General features: G+C 48.1%; 1 long non-coding RNA gene across 1 annotated transcript; it reads right to left on the bottom strand.

The window, feature by feature from the left end:
- Positions 1-10,998: 10,998 nt before the first annotated feature.
- LOC134758883 (uncharacterized) lies at positions 10,999-11,851 on the bottom strand. The gene is made up of 3 exons (XR_010134554.1): positions 11,692-11,851; positions 11,263-11,524; positions 10,999-11,131 (listed from the first exon to the last, which is right to left on the bottom strand). It is a non-coding gene; the product is annotated as an uncharacterized lncRNA (long non-coding RNA).
- Between the last annotated feature and the right edge of the window lie 1,959 nt (positions 11,852-13,810).

Genomic DNA, 13,810 nt, shown 5'->3' with positions numbered 1-13,810 from the left:
GAAAGCCCCCCTGAGAGGCAGCAACACAAACCCAGGGGAGGGCTCTGTGCGGACTTATATACCCGTGCCTCTGCTTAATTCATCTAGAACCCCTATGGCTGTTTACATAACAACTATAACACTTCATGCGGCTTATATGTATGTGGAGGTAACACATAGGCCACTAGGAAGGGGGACAGTGGTAGATGGACCTTTTTTAGGTGCAAAGTTCTTGGCTTTATGTGAAGTGAAGCAGTGTGAACTAAATAGGCTGGGGCAAGCTAAGGATGTACGTTGCCATCACTAAAGCAACCACTGAAACAAAAGTGCAAAAGAAGATACAGGTTATGATGAGGTGGTACAAAAGTGTTGGAAATAAACGGTGGTGATGGTTGCACAACATTGTGAACGCATGCAGTGCTACTGAATTATACAGTTTATCCACGGTTTTCACCATTTGGGAAGTTTTATGTCATATATGTTTTGACATGATAAAAGAAAAATTACAAAACATAGCTTAAAAAGCCGATAAATAGAAAGCCAATAGGTAAATACAAATGGGATTGTAAAAAAATCAGTTAACTCAAAAGAAGGCAAAAAAGGAAGAAAACAGCAACAACAACAATGAAACGGAGGGACAAACAGAAAGCAAATCTCCGAATGGAAGACCCTGAGCCATAAGGAAGATCACATTATATGCAGTGGATTCCGCTTTCCAAAGAGAAGGCAGAGATACTCAGAGTGGATATAAATGCAAGCCGCAGTGCTATGCAGAGAAGCTGAAAGAAAAGATGGAAAAGGCAAACCACGCAAACAGCAGTGGGAAGAAGGCTGGAGGGGCTTTGTGAATATCAGATAAGATCCTTGAAGACGGAGGGTTACCGGAGACAATGAGGGATGTTGATAATCATGAAACGGTGTGTTTACCAGGAAGACATAACAGACATAACAACCAACAATGTATATAAGCCCAGTAACAGAGTTTCAGAGTCATGAAGCAAGGCTCAACAGCGATGAGGGAGAAGCAGGCAGACCCTGGGCCAACTTCCTAGGAGGGCTGCCGGGTGCACAGGGCTGGGGTGTTAGTACAGGGGTCCTAGTCGACACCCAGCTATGCACGCTCTGCAGAACTGTCTACCAACGAGGAGAAAACCCCTTTTCCCCTGCTGTGATCAGAAATCCTGACTTTAATTCCAGTTGCAGTGTGTGTGGCAGAATGTGGCCCGTGAGTCAGAGGTTCTGAGTTCCGGTTGTGACTTGGCCACTCAACTCGTGACCTGGAATAAGTCATACACTTCTTTGAACTACAGTTTCCTTAAAAGTCAGTAGACAATTTAAAAAGTCATCAGATAATGTTTAGGACCATTTCCACCTCCAGGAATTGGATACTCATTTTGGGCTTTGGATATTTTAACCATTTTTACAAAATGGTATGAGGTATACAGTTTTATTGCATAAAGTCTTTGAAGAATTATCTAAGTAAAACTATTTCCCTTGAAAGCATATTGAGGAAATTTGAATAAGGCTGGAAATATTTTCATAATCTTGTGCTTGCGTAGGAAACATACTAAGTCCTTTTGTGCGGAACTTCACATCTGTGGCAGCTAGATTCCCTCACTAGCTTACCCACTCCCCACCCTCTTCGTGGAATTGTTGTAACCATAGAAAGCAGATCCAGGTACAAAGCACTGCCCCCCGCCTTCACGAGCACCTTTGGGAAGTGGTTTCATCTCCAGTGCCTCAGTGCTCCCGTGATTGAGTAAAGGGAGAAAGGAGTCATCCCCAGCTCACAGAACGGTCCTGCGGCCCGGGGAGGCAGTGCCTGAAGATGGCCTGGAGACCCCGGAACCTGCTCGGCCCTCCCCTCCTGCTAGCTTTCTGCAGTTCCCCATCCCCCATTCTGCCTTCTCTCAAGGTAAAATTGTGGTTACAGCAATTAAAGGTCTTCAAACACAGCAGAGCAGATTTACTCGATCAGCTGTGATGGCTTTGCAGGCACCAGGTCCTTCAAGGCGAGGCTGGAGGGTGCGGACTGTCCTCCCTGCTGGGTTTGGAAGGCTTCCCTGTTCCTGTCCTCTCTGGTCATGACCTGTGGTGACTGCGTCAGGAGCATTTGTTTGGCTCAGCATTATTGATTTATCCTGCAGTATTCCTTTCCCGAACTGAGAGAGGTCCAACAGCAGCAAGTTAAAGAAAGTCAGCCTTTTGGGATATGGCCAAGGAGGCCGTCTTCCCAGAGATTTGGGCTTCACCGGCCACTGCAAGTAGCCTGCAGGGCTGTCATTTTGGATGGCTCTGGGGCAGTACACTTGGAGGCAGGTGGCTGTCTGCAATCCCCTCAGCTTCTTTTAACATCTGTTAAGATACGGTGGCATCTGCAAGTGGAAGCTGATGCTCAAACCGAATCGTGCCTTTACAGCCCCTGGGGCCTCGGTACCCAGATTCTGCAGGTGAGCAGGTCAGGAGTGGGGCCCAGGCTTCTGCATTTCCAGCAAGCTCCAAGGTGAGGCTGAAGCTGTGGGCCTGTGGACCCCACTTTGAGAAGTGGGCTTTAAGGAAACCCATGCCACAAATGACACAACCTGCCTTGTGTGTTTTCTTTGTCTCCCATGAGAACGTGAGCACGATTTTAGTCAGCATAGACTTCTACGGAAAAACATTCATCCAGAAACGTACATCATGCTGTCTCCTCTCCGCCTCCTCTCCCTTTTCCCTGGATCTCTTTCCTTCAGACGTTGGTAAGCCAGTTTGGGAGACGATTTTAAAAATCCTTATCTGTAATGTATTTCCTTGTGAACTGGGAAATCAGGAGAGCCCATGAACCATGGAGCATCTGCATCATGTGACGTGCTTATGTACAGAAGATAATCAAACACTCCGTCGGCACATTATTGGGCTAGACGCTGCATCCGGTGCTCAGTTTCTGCTCTCAGGGAGCTCACTTAAAGGAATCGCTTCAGGAAACGCTTAGTGATCATAAGGCATTAAATATTAGGATAGATGTGTGCCCAGTTTCCTATGTACTGTGATATGTTACTAAGCAAAAATATGATTTAATTAGCATTTATTAATTTAAAATTGTGTTTCTAGAAATGAGGCTCGAGAGAACTGCGACATTATCCGTGGTGCAGCTCAACTGCCCTACCCTGGTCTCCTTGGAAGGAGACAGTTTTTCCCACTCATGGTTGCTACCACACTTTTTTTTTTTTTTCTTTTTTCAAGACAGGGTCTTACTCTGTTGCCCGGGGTTGTAGTGCAGTGGCGCAATTTCGACTCACTGCAACCTCAACCTCCCAGGCTCAGGTCATCCTCCCACCTCAGCCTCCCCAGTAGCTGGGACTACAGGCATGCATCACCACACCTGGCTAATTTTTGTATCCTTTATAGTGACGGGGTTTTGCCATGGTGCCCAGGCTGGTTTCAAACTTCTGGGCTCAAGCAGTCTGCCCGCCTCGGCCTCCCAAAATGCTTTGATTACAGGCGTGCGCCACTGAGCCTGGCCTGCTACTACACTTCTTTTGATTCTTACGAGCTCATTAACTGGTATTAGTAATATTTGTGAACCTCCCTGCTAAACTATAAATCCTTTGAAGGCTGAATTTATGTCCTAGTCATCTTTGGGTTGCCCACCATACCTGGCACAAAAAGGTGCTCAAAATTCCTCCTTCAATGATGCTCACTACTCCCTGGAGCTTGGAGTTGCTTTGCTCCAAACCAGTGTTAGGTGGGGCCAACTGGACCACAGGAATGGGAGACAGACAGGATTCCTCTTTCCCTTTCCATAGTCCTTCAGGCCCAGGATTTGAGGGCTGATGATGTGTTCATAGATCGACGCCCCATTTTGAATGCTTTCTCAGTGGACAGGTCTTTGACACGGTGGTTGTTGCAGGCAGGGAAGCATTGGTTGGCACAGATAGAGGCACATAGGACTCCAGGCGTGGGGTTTGATGTCAACAACACAGTGGTGTTTGGTGTCAGTGACTGCCTTGCAACACAGATGTTACTGACATTTTAACAAAGTGTTCTCTCTTCCTAACCTCAACTTAGAAAAGCAAAATACTGATTTATTTTCCAAAGCTTTGAGTGTTCCAGAACATATTTGCTGGCATAGGATCAGCTTCTGTTGTCTTGATTCTATATCGAGTGTCATCAATTTAAAAGCTCGTTTTTGTTTAGAAGAAAGAAGGGAAAGACCAAGTGGAAAAACTCACTGTTCCACCTGAAATGTTGTTTGGGAGGGAAAGCAAAAAAAAGTTTCTCAATCTTTCTGGCACTTTTAGCTCTCAAAAATATTTTTTTCCTCCTTCCAGCCAGCTTGGGATTCTCTCCAGGGCTGAATCCATTCATGTGCTTTAAGAAATAATCTTAGCAGGAGTTTACATGTTTAAAAAGTAAACCTAGGAAACCTTTTTTTCTAATGAAATGTTAACTGACACCTGTTTCGTAAATGATCCACATACCCACATTCCCCAGCCCTCCTGCCACCATTTTATTTGTTTATTTTTTGTAGAGACGGGTTTCTCACTGTATTGCCCAGGCTGGTCTCAAACTCCTGGGCTCAAGTGATCCTTCCACCTCAGCCTCCTAAAGTGCTGGGATTACAGGTGTGAGCCACCGTGCCTGGCCGATCATTTTCTCAACTTGCCTTATGACCTCATCCAGACCCTCTTTCATGAATAAGGGAGGTGCAGCCTTTGGCCAGGGTTCCTTCTGCAAATATTTCTGCCCATTCTCAGGGAGGATGCACCTGTTCCAGGACCCCTCCCTGCTGCCGGCTGGGCTTGTCACCCTCAAAAGGCCTCTCACCCCACACCTCACCAAGCCCACCCCTGTCTTAACTCCTGAAAACACAGCACACTCAGGTTTTCACAGATAAGACATTTTTACTGAGAGTTTATGGGAAATTGAAAGGAATTACATTGTGAAAAAGAAAATATAAGCTGAGGAGTTTATGGGAAATTGAAAGGAATTACATTGCGAAAAAGAAAACATAAGCTGAGGAGCAAAAAAAAAAAAAGGCAAGACTTTGGGCATTCTCCACCTGGCCCTGGACCCTTGAAGCTCACCTGGCCTCGGACCCTTGAAGCTCACCTGGCCTCGGACCCTTGAAGCTCACCTGGCCTCTTTCCCCCAATCAATATGACACTGGACTATGGTTTGAATGTGTCTCCCAAAGCTCATATGTTGGAAACCTAAGCCCCAGGGCAACGTTGTTGAGAGGTAGAACATTTAAGAGGTGATTAGGTCATAAGACATTACCCTTGAGAATGGATTAATGTCCTCATCAAGAGAGTGGATTCAGCCCTGGGGGAGTGTGTATGTTACATGGGAGTGAGTTCGTTATAAAAGCCAGTTCAGCTCCCTCTCTCCATCTCTCTCTTATGCCCTCTTGCCTTCTGCCTTCTGCTCATGGGATGATGCAGCAAGAAGGCCCCCAAAAGTCATGAGACCCTCAGCCTTGGACTTCCCAGCCCTCAGAGCTGGAAGAAACAAATCTCTGTTTTTTATAAATTACCCAGTCCTAGATATTCTGTTAGAACAGCATAAAAGAAACTATGACACACAGTCAGGGTGGGGGCAGCCTTCCACATCCTCAGGCAGAGCGGATCAGCCCCCGGAGCCTCTGTCTCTCCATTGCAGAGGGTAAGCTGAGCTTCAGCGTTGAGTAACCGAGGAACCATGCACGGTCCTCCCTGCTCCACCCCTGTCCATTCCCCACAAAGGTCAGACTTTTTACAGTAGGAATTCTGCTTTAACGGTGATACCAGCTGAACCAGAAGCCAATGGCAGCTTGAAACAGCAGCTTGCTCCTGTATCTGAGGATTCTGTGGTCCCGAATCAGCATGTGTCACAGGTAGAGCTGAGCTAGGAAAGAGCTGCTCTGGTCAGAGGGGCGGGGTGACAAGAACGTGCACCATCCAGGCCTCCTCCAAGATACTCCAAGGACCTCAGCCCACTCCCTCGCAGCAGGGAGCAACCCCCTCCTCTATTGTTGACCAGGTGCAAGTTTATATCATTTTTAACAAGCACTATTAATTGGCTTGTGCTATTTTTCACAGCCAATCTTTAATCACATTTGTCAACATACTGTGCCTCACCCCTCACTTTAGGTTGTTGCTTATTTTGGTTAAATGCATCCTTTGTTATTTCAGAGAGCAGCCATAGGTGATAAACCCTCAGGGTTTTCAGACGTCTGAAAATCTTTTTAGTCTTGCCATCACGTGCATGCGAATTCAGCTGGGTGCAACATTAGGGGCTTGTAGCTATTTCCCCTCACATCTCTGAATACATTATTTTGTCATCTTTTTGTTCCTATGGACAGGAATTCAGTCTAATTTTGTTCCTTTGTAGTAATCTATTTTTCTTCCTCTCATAGTGTTTAAGAAATCTTTTCATTTTGAGATAACTTTAGATTTATAGAAAAGTTGAAAAGATATGTCTTCGGTTTCCCCTGATGTTATCTTTTTTTTTTTTTTTTTTTTTTTTTTTTTTTTTTTTGAGATAGGATCTAGCTCTATCACCCAGGCTGGAGTGCAGTAGCACAATCATGGCTCCCTGCAGCCTCGACCTCCAAGACTCAGATGATCCTCCTACCTCAGCCTCCTGAGTAGCTGAGACTACAGGTGCATGCCACCATGCTCAGCTAATTTTTAAAAGATTTTTTGTAGAGATGAGGTCTCACTATATTGCCCAGGCTAGTCTTGAGCTCCTAGGCTCACGTGATCCTCCTAAACTGCTGTGATGAGAGGCATGACCCACTGCGACATAGCACATTTGTTAAAACTATGAAGCCAATATTGGTGCATGCGGTCGTCTGCACTCTAGGCTGTGTTTGGGTTGCCCGGATTTTTCTGTTCCAGGATTCCATCCAGGAGGAGTCCTGTGTCTCCCTGGTCACCTCTGCTCTGGGGCAGGTGCTTGGGCTTCCGCTGTTTTTCGGGACCTTGGCAGTTTTCAGGAGGACAGGGCAGGTGTGTCATAGAATGTCCTGCAACTGGGAGTGTCTGACATTTCTCTCACCGTTGGACTGGGGTTGTGGGAGTTTTGAAAACTACAGAGGTGAGGTTCCCTCTTATCCCCCAGTATCCAGGGGTCCTGGTACCCACAAGATCAATCCCGGCTGAACCTGGCCTTTACCACTTGGGAAGGCAGCATTTGGCAGAGTCCCCACTGTGAACTGTAAAGTCACTACTGGCTCTTCCCGGACTCCATGATGTGGAAGGGACGCTCAGTCCTGCCCACACCCAAAATGGGGGCTCGCCTTGGCCTCCCAAAAGTGCTGGGATTACATGTGGGAGCCGCGACACCTGGCCAGCTTTTCCATTTGAATGAAGTATAGCTTTATCATTTCCTTTGAGAGTGGGATCGATTGTTAATTCATTTTTTCTTTAAGACAGGAACGTATTCAATCTTGAAACAGGTTTTACACCTCTTTACACTGAGATGTTTACCTTTTTGACCTTGTTACACAAAGTAAGAAAAATAAGTTCATTCAAGAAAGGTTTAAATAAATCCATATCTTATAGAAAACTGAATATCTGGAGTGCAGCCTTAGCCTCCATAATGACATCATATTCATCTAAGAAATATCCCCTGGGACTCCCATCAAAGACAGAATGATGGTTTTGACCCAGTGTGACATTTGTTTTATTTTGTCCTTTTGATTTCTGACACTGTAAGTACATTCATAATCCATTGAGGGATAAGGACACTTACATACTTTGCTGAAAAAATAAATATCATGAAATTACCTTAAAATTATTTCTCTAATTGCTCTCTTCTGTGATGATCATTGAAGGCCAATTCTGTTGCTATAAAAGCTCTACTGATACATTATTCTCCATGTGTGTATTGGGGTTGATAATCAGTGAGATCAAAAGTCCGGCCTATCAGTGGAAGAAACTGATAAGAAATTGTGGCTTCCTCTATTCCTTGTCACCCTGTGTTTTTCTGGCATTATTTACATTTACACCAAATCGTGCAGGTGGAACTCTTTTTTTGTGGTTGAGAAATACATTAAGTTGCTACAATTCAAGAAGTTTCTTCTGGGTTTGTCAGAACGGATGTTTTGCAATGACAAGAGAAAAGTTTTTCTCACCTGAATGATGAGTGGAAAATAGTAGCTGTTTATGTGGGACTCTACCTGGTGACACTCGACATTATGTTTAATTACTTTATTTTTTATTTTTATTGTTGAGGCGGAGTTGTGCTCTTGTCATCCAGGCTGGAGTGCAATGTCACAATCTTGGCTCACTGCAACCTCCGCCTCCCGGATTCAAACGATTCTCCTGCCTCAGCCTCCTGAGTAGCTGAAAAGACAGGCACCCATCACCACGCCCGGCTAATTTTTGTATTTTTAGTAGAAATGGGGTTTCACCATGTTGGCCAGGCTGGTCTCGAACTCCTGACCTCAGAAGATCCACCCACCTCAGCCTCTCGAAGTGCTGGGATTATAGGTATGAGTCACTGTGCTCGGCTTATGTTTAATTTCTATAGATGTGACATATTTGGGTGCCAGTGGTCCCACCTGCAGATCGCGGGTCATTTGCATTTGCTGCCACCCCTACTGCAAAATGACCTCTGCTTTTGTTTCCCTGCCCTGCCCTTCACTCCTGGTGCCGTCACGTGGAGACGTTTGGAGGAGACCGAGAGTGTGCTGTCGGCACGCATAGTCCGTGAAGCAATGGGGCAGAGTTCATCCCTTACTTCAACCTATGCATCGCTGTTTTGTGCATCGTCATAAAAGCAACACATTCCAAATGCACTGTCATGGGCTTGGAAGGAAAATAATAAAGAAAACAAACCCTAAATGAAATTGCACAATGTCTAGAGTGTCTTCAGTGCGTTTTCTTCTGCCTTAAAAAACCAACCAAACAAAAGCAACCTACTTGAGACCGTACAATGAGGCAGACACTGGATGTTTAGCTCCCAGCCCCTGACCCCCCTGCCGGCCTGGCAAGGTGAATCTTGGGGATATACAGACCTCCCAGCTGCCCTGGTTGCTGGGTGCAGGTGCAGGACCCAGACTCAGCCAACAGCACACACAGCCAGCTCTAAAGTGGAAGCTGGTGGCGCAAGGCAAAAGGCCAGCATCCTTGGCTTCAGAGGTGGCTTCATCCCCTCTTCAGGAGCAGTGGGTCAGTGGCACTGGGGCCGTGTCCTGTCCTGACCTGTGCTGGCCCTGGAGCTGCAGTATTGCTGCCCCCCAGGCCCCTGGCTGGGCTCCTGGTCCTGCCGCTGCTCGGCCTCTCCCTCGTTTCTGACTCACGTCTGAGCCGGGTTCTCCAGCAGTTCGGTGAATTACTCCCAATATGAGATTTTCAATTAGTCTCATATTGGCTTAAATCTGCTGGAGTCAGTTTCTGTTGCTTGCAACTAAGAACCTGCCTGATGTACATAACAGAGACAGTTTCAGGACCTGTACTTCTCGTTTAACCGCATGTCTTCATTAGCTTGGATTTTTCTCTCGTCAGAGCTTCCTCGTGTGAACACTTTGGTTCATTCTTCCTTACTATTTATCATTGCAAGCACATATATGGGCCTTGCTCTGTGCCAGGCACAACCCTAAATTCTCAGTGTATATTAGCTCCACTCTGCACAATGCAACCAAGTGGGTTCTGTTATCATCCCCACTGTACAGACCACAAAACCAATATGCATTGTAAAAAGGGGCCCACTCGGAAAGGGGTGAGAAGAAAAACAACAGTTCCCTCCTCATTCTCTAACCCCACCTTTGTATCAAACCTAAAGTAGACATAATTTTACATCAGCCTCTTCCGGCAGAAAACAGAATGGATCCAATTCAGGCTTCCACTGCTAAGTGCAAACCCAGCACTTTGGGTTGAAACTCTTCTGGATGTAAAGTTTGGATTTCTTTCATAGGAAAGTTATGAATGAGGTCACAATGGAGCCAGCTCCAGTGTCTACTGCGGCTCCTGCCCCAGTTCCTGTTGGTGGAAGCTGTGATCTCAGCCTGGGTAGAACGATGAGAGGCCAGGGCAGGGGGTGGTGGAGATGTCATGGGATGCGGCATCAGGAGACCAGGCTGGGTCTTGATCTGCTATCCTTGCTGTGTGACTATGGAGAGGCCCTTTTCCCCTCTGGCTGAGGTGCCTGTATTAGTCTGTTCTCACAATGTTAATAAAGACATACCCAAGACTGGGTAATTTATAAAGGAAAGAGGTTTAATTGACATGTCTGGGGAGGCCTCGCAATCATGGCAGAAGGCAAAGGAGGAGCAAAGTCACATCTTACATGGTGGCAGCAAGAAAGTGTGTTCAGGGGAACTCCCCTCTATAAAACCATTAGATCCTATAAGACTGATTCCCTACCATGAGAACGGTGTGAGGGGAACCAATCCCTTGATTCAATTATCTCCACCTGGCCCCACCCTCGACATGTGGGGGTTATTATAATTCAAGGTGAGATTTGGGTGGGGACCCAGCTAAACCATATCTATGCCTTATTTCTAAAATGAAGAATTTGGACACAGTTATTCACTCGCTTGTTCCTGAGCAGACATGGTTTGAGCAGTTGCTATATGCCAGGAGCTCTTCGGGTCCTGATCACACCTGCAGGGCCACGTGCTCCCAGTGCTCTCCCCTGCAGATGCCGCCCCCCGCCCCCTACAGTCCTTAGGATTAGCACCACCCAGTCCTGTGAGCAACCAAAAGCCGTTGGCAGCAGTGTCCGACACAGCCGGAACAACACGGAACCTTGCAGGGCCCAGGAGGCTCCCGGCAGAAAACGATGACCTCACGATGGGGGTGGGCGTGTCTAATTAAAAAGCCTGTTGTCACATGGTGAAACCCCATCTCTAATAAAAATACAAAAATTAGCCGGGTGTGGTGGCACGTGCCTGTAATCCCAGCTACTTGGAAGGCTGAGGCAGGAGAATCGCTTGAACTTGGAAAGTGGAGGTTGCAGTGAGCTGAAATCACGCCATTGCACTCCAGCCTGGAGAGGGAGCGAGACTGTCTCAAAAACAAACAAACAAAAAACCAAAACACCTGTCGTCATGTATCGTGCTTATCAATTCTAAGATGCATGCTTCTTCTCCTCCCGACATCTCTGTTAGGTTCCGTCTTCCTCTTAGGTTCCATTTTACTCTTGAAGGGACCTCACGGTTTAGTTGCCAGCATTTTTTTCTTCCCTGTTAGTGCATAAAACAATGGTACAGCTTATAGTTTACAGCATCTGAGAGGAGGTTGGATGTCAAACAAAATCAGGAAGCGAGGGAGAAGACCATCATTGTGTGCTGTGCTGATAGAAACGCCGTCAGACCTGCCCGAGATACGGTGGTTCAGCCCATGCCAGGGAGAAGATGCCGCGTGGCCACGGAGGCAGAGATGGCGGAGAGGCAGCTGCAGCTGGGAAAGGGTTGCGGGAGCAACTCTCGTCTCAAGACCGTCTGCTCCCCGAGGCTCCGTGAAGGAAGTGTGGCCCTGCTGGCGTCTTGGTTTTGGAGTTCGGGCCTCCAGGGCTGTGCGGACGTGCGTTTCAGTTGTGTTGAGCCTCCCATTCGTGGCTGGTTGTTACAGTGGCCCTGGGAAGCAAATTCGCCTGCTAATTGCAAAATCTGATGCAGACCCCGTGGGAGCACGGAGAGGCTCAACCCGCCTGCCTGCCAGCTTTGACCCTGCATGTACTCACGTGTGCCCAGCACACGTGTTCCTGGGACCTGCGTCTCCCAGTCCCTCCTACAGGGCCTACCCGTAAGGCCCTCTGTTGAGACCCGTAGGATCCGGCACCGCCTTCCTAAGGGTGCTCTATCTCCACAGTGCCCCCCGAGCCCCTGTTGCTTAGTGGTTCGGTAGAACCATTGAGTAACACGGCTTTCCTTCCTATGCATAGCACTCTGCCCAGGAGACTGGCCCTTCCAGGACAGAAGGCCCATCTTCCCAGTGTTTTGGGGAGTTAGGGGAGGAGCTCAGGGTGGGGATAGGAATCCATCCAGGGCTTTCATCATAGAAGGTGGGTGGGGTCTGCCCAGGTGCTGACCACACTGTGGGGGGCCCACCCTTTCTTTCCCAGCAGCTCTCTGGGTCCCGGCAAGGAAAGGAGGGCTTGCTTCAGTGGGTGGTTGAGGAGGATTGAACAAAGCAGGTTTATTATATATATAAAAAAAAAAAGGTGGGAGGGACTAAGGGATGCCAGCACAGGAAGAAGAAGCATCCAGGAGCTCTTCCCATCCCAGGCCAGATGTGGAGGGAGCTGTAGCCATCACTCTGTGCTCAGCTCGAGCCGCCGTGGTCAGAGCAGGACCACCGGAAAGGAGTGCTGGCTTCCCGGAAAGGAGCACGTCCACGGCTGGCTCAGCCAGGGAGGGAGCTGGACACTAGCCTCATGTTTCTCCAACCTCCAGCTGCCCCTCCCAGCTTCTGCTGTGACTGAACCCACCTGGAGGCCAGAGGATAGGGAAGCCCATGGATGCCGGCCATAGAGGCCAGGGCCTTGGGGCACAGAGCCAGCGGAGGTGAGTGGACAGTGGAGCAGAAGGCAGTGGAGTGCATGCAGCCTCTGCCGTCATTAGGCAGTTTGCTTTCCTTGTGACACCTGCCAGTCACCTCACAGTTTCAACAGGGCTGCTGAATGCCAGGCATCAAGCACATGTTCCAGCCAGTGACAGGAGGGGAAGGCAGGGAGACAAAGGCCGCCAGCAGACCTCCACTTCCAACTAACGAGCCGGAAATGGGTCCATAGTTTTTCCTCTTAGGGCAATAGCATGGCAGGCCATTGATTCCCAGGGATGTTCCCAATGTTAGGCCACCCAACAAGGGTCTAAGAAGTGAAAAGTCGATCAGTCCTTCTCAGAGGAAGTGGATAGTAAATAAACAATAAGGAAGTCTATGCACAGGAACCTAGGCTTGTGTTGCTGTATTAGACACCACAAACATCGCAAAGTGAAACAGAGACCATTTGTGATCTTCAACTGCAATCTGAACTGGATTTTACAATGAGGAAGTTGTGATAAGTTGTCCTTGTTATTCTGCAGGATCTCATAAGGAGACCACTTGCATTCAGAATCTGTCAAAGGACCATTTTCAAAGCGGAGCTTAAATCGGCATCACTAGCATGTCTCACACAACACAGAAGTCCTGGGGTCGAGGCCTGGGCGCAGTCTCTGCTCTCCGTGAATTCAGTCAACGAGGCTTTGCCTGTTCTTGCCGGTGCCCCGGGGAGATGCAGCGGAACGGGCCGCCTCTTCTCATTCTGTGGGAGCTCACAACTGTGTTTGGCACACGCAGGTCAGCCAGGGTGAAGGGTGAAGTGTGAGCAGGAGGAAGAACACGCCGAGGGCTGCAAGAGGAAGAAGAGGGCAGTCACTGAAAGGGCCACAGAGCTGTGCCCCAAGGTCCTGTTGGCTCTGAGTTCAGGCACTGCTGGCAGCCAGGAGGGCTCACAGCCCTGGGGCACAGGGGCGAGGTAGCGATGCAACCGCCTGGCAGGTGCCTTGGGTGGAGACGAGTGCCCCCATCTCAGTCACCATGACTTCTTTATTCATGAGCTCCAGATATTATTTTCCTGGCCAACCACAACTCCTGGTCAGGCTGGGGGTGGTCAACTTTCTTTTGCCTCATTTAAACGCACAGTGCTGCTCCTCAAGTCAACAACCTCTCTTCAGACTCTGCAGTGAGTTTAAGGGGCATGTATGTATGTGTGTGTGTGCGTAAGTGTATGCATGTTTATGCCTGTGCTCACACGTGTGTGCCTGTTTATGGGTGTGTGCATGCACATGTGGGTGTGTGCATGTGTGTCTATATGTGTATATACATGTGGGGGTGTGTGCATGTAATGCTTGCATATACCTATGTGTGCACACATGGCGTGT

Source organism: Gorilla gorilla, chromosome 6 (assembly GCF_029281585.2).
Source record: "Gorilla gorilla gorilla isolate KB3781 chromosome 6, NHGRI_mGorGor1-v2.1_pri, whole genome shotgun sequence".
NCBI lineage: Eukaryota > Metazoa > Chordata > Mammalia > Primates > Hominidae > Gorilla > Gorilla gorilla.
The sequence above is the reverse complement of the archived record's forward strand: the minus strand, read 5'-3'. Positions and strand labels throughout refer to the sequence as shown.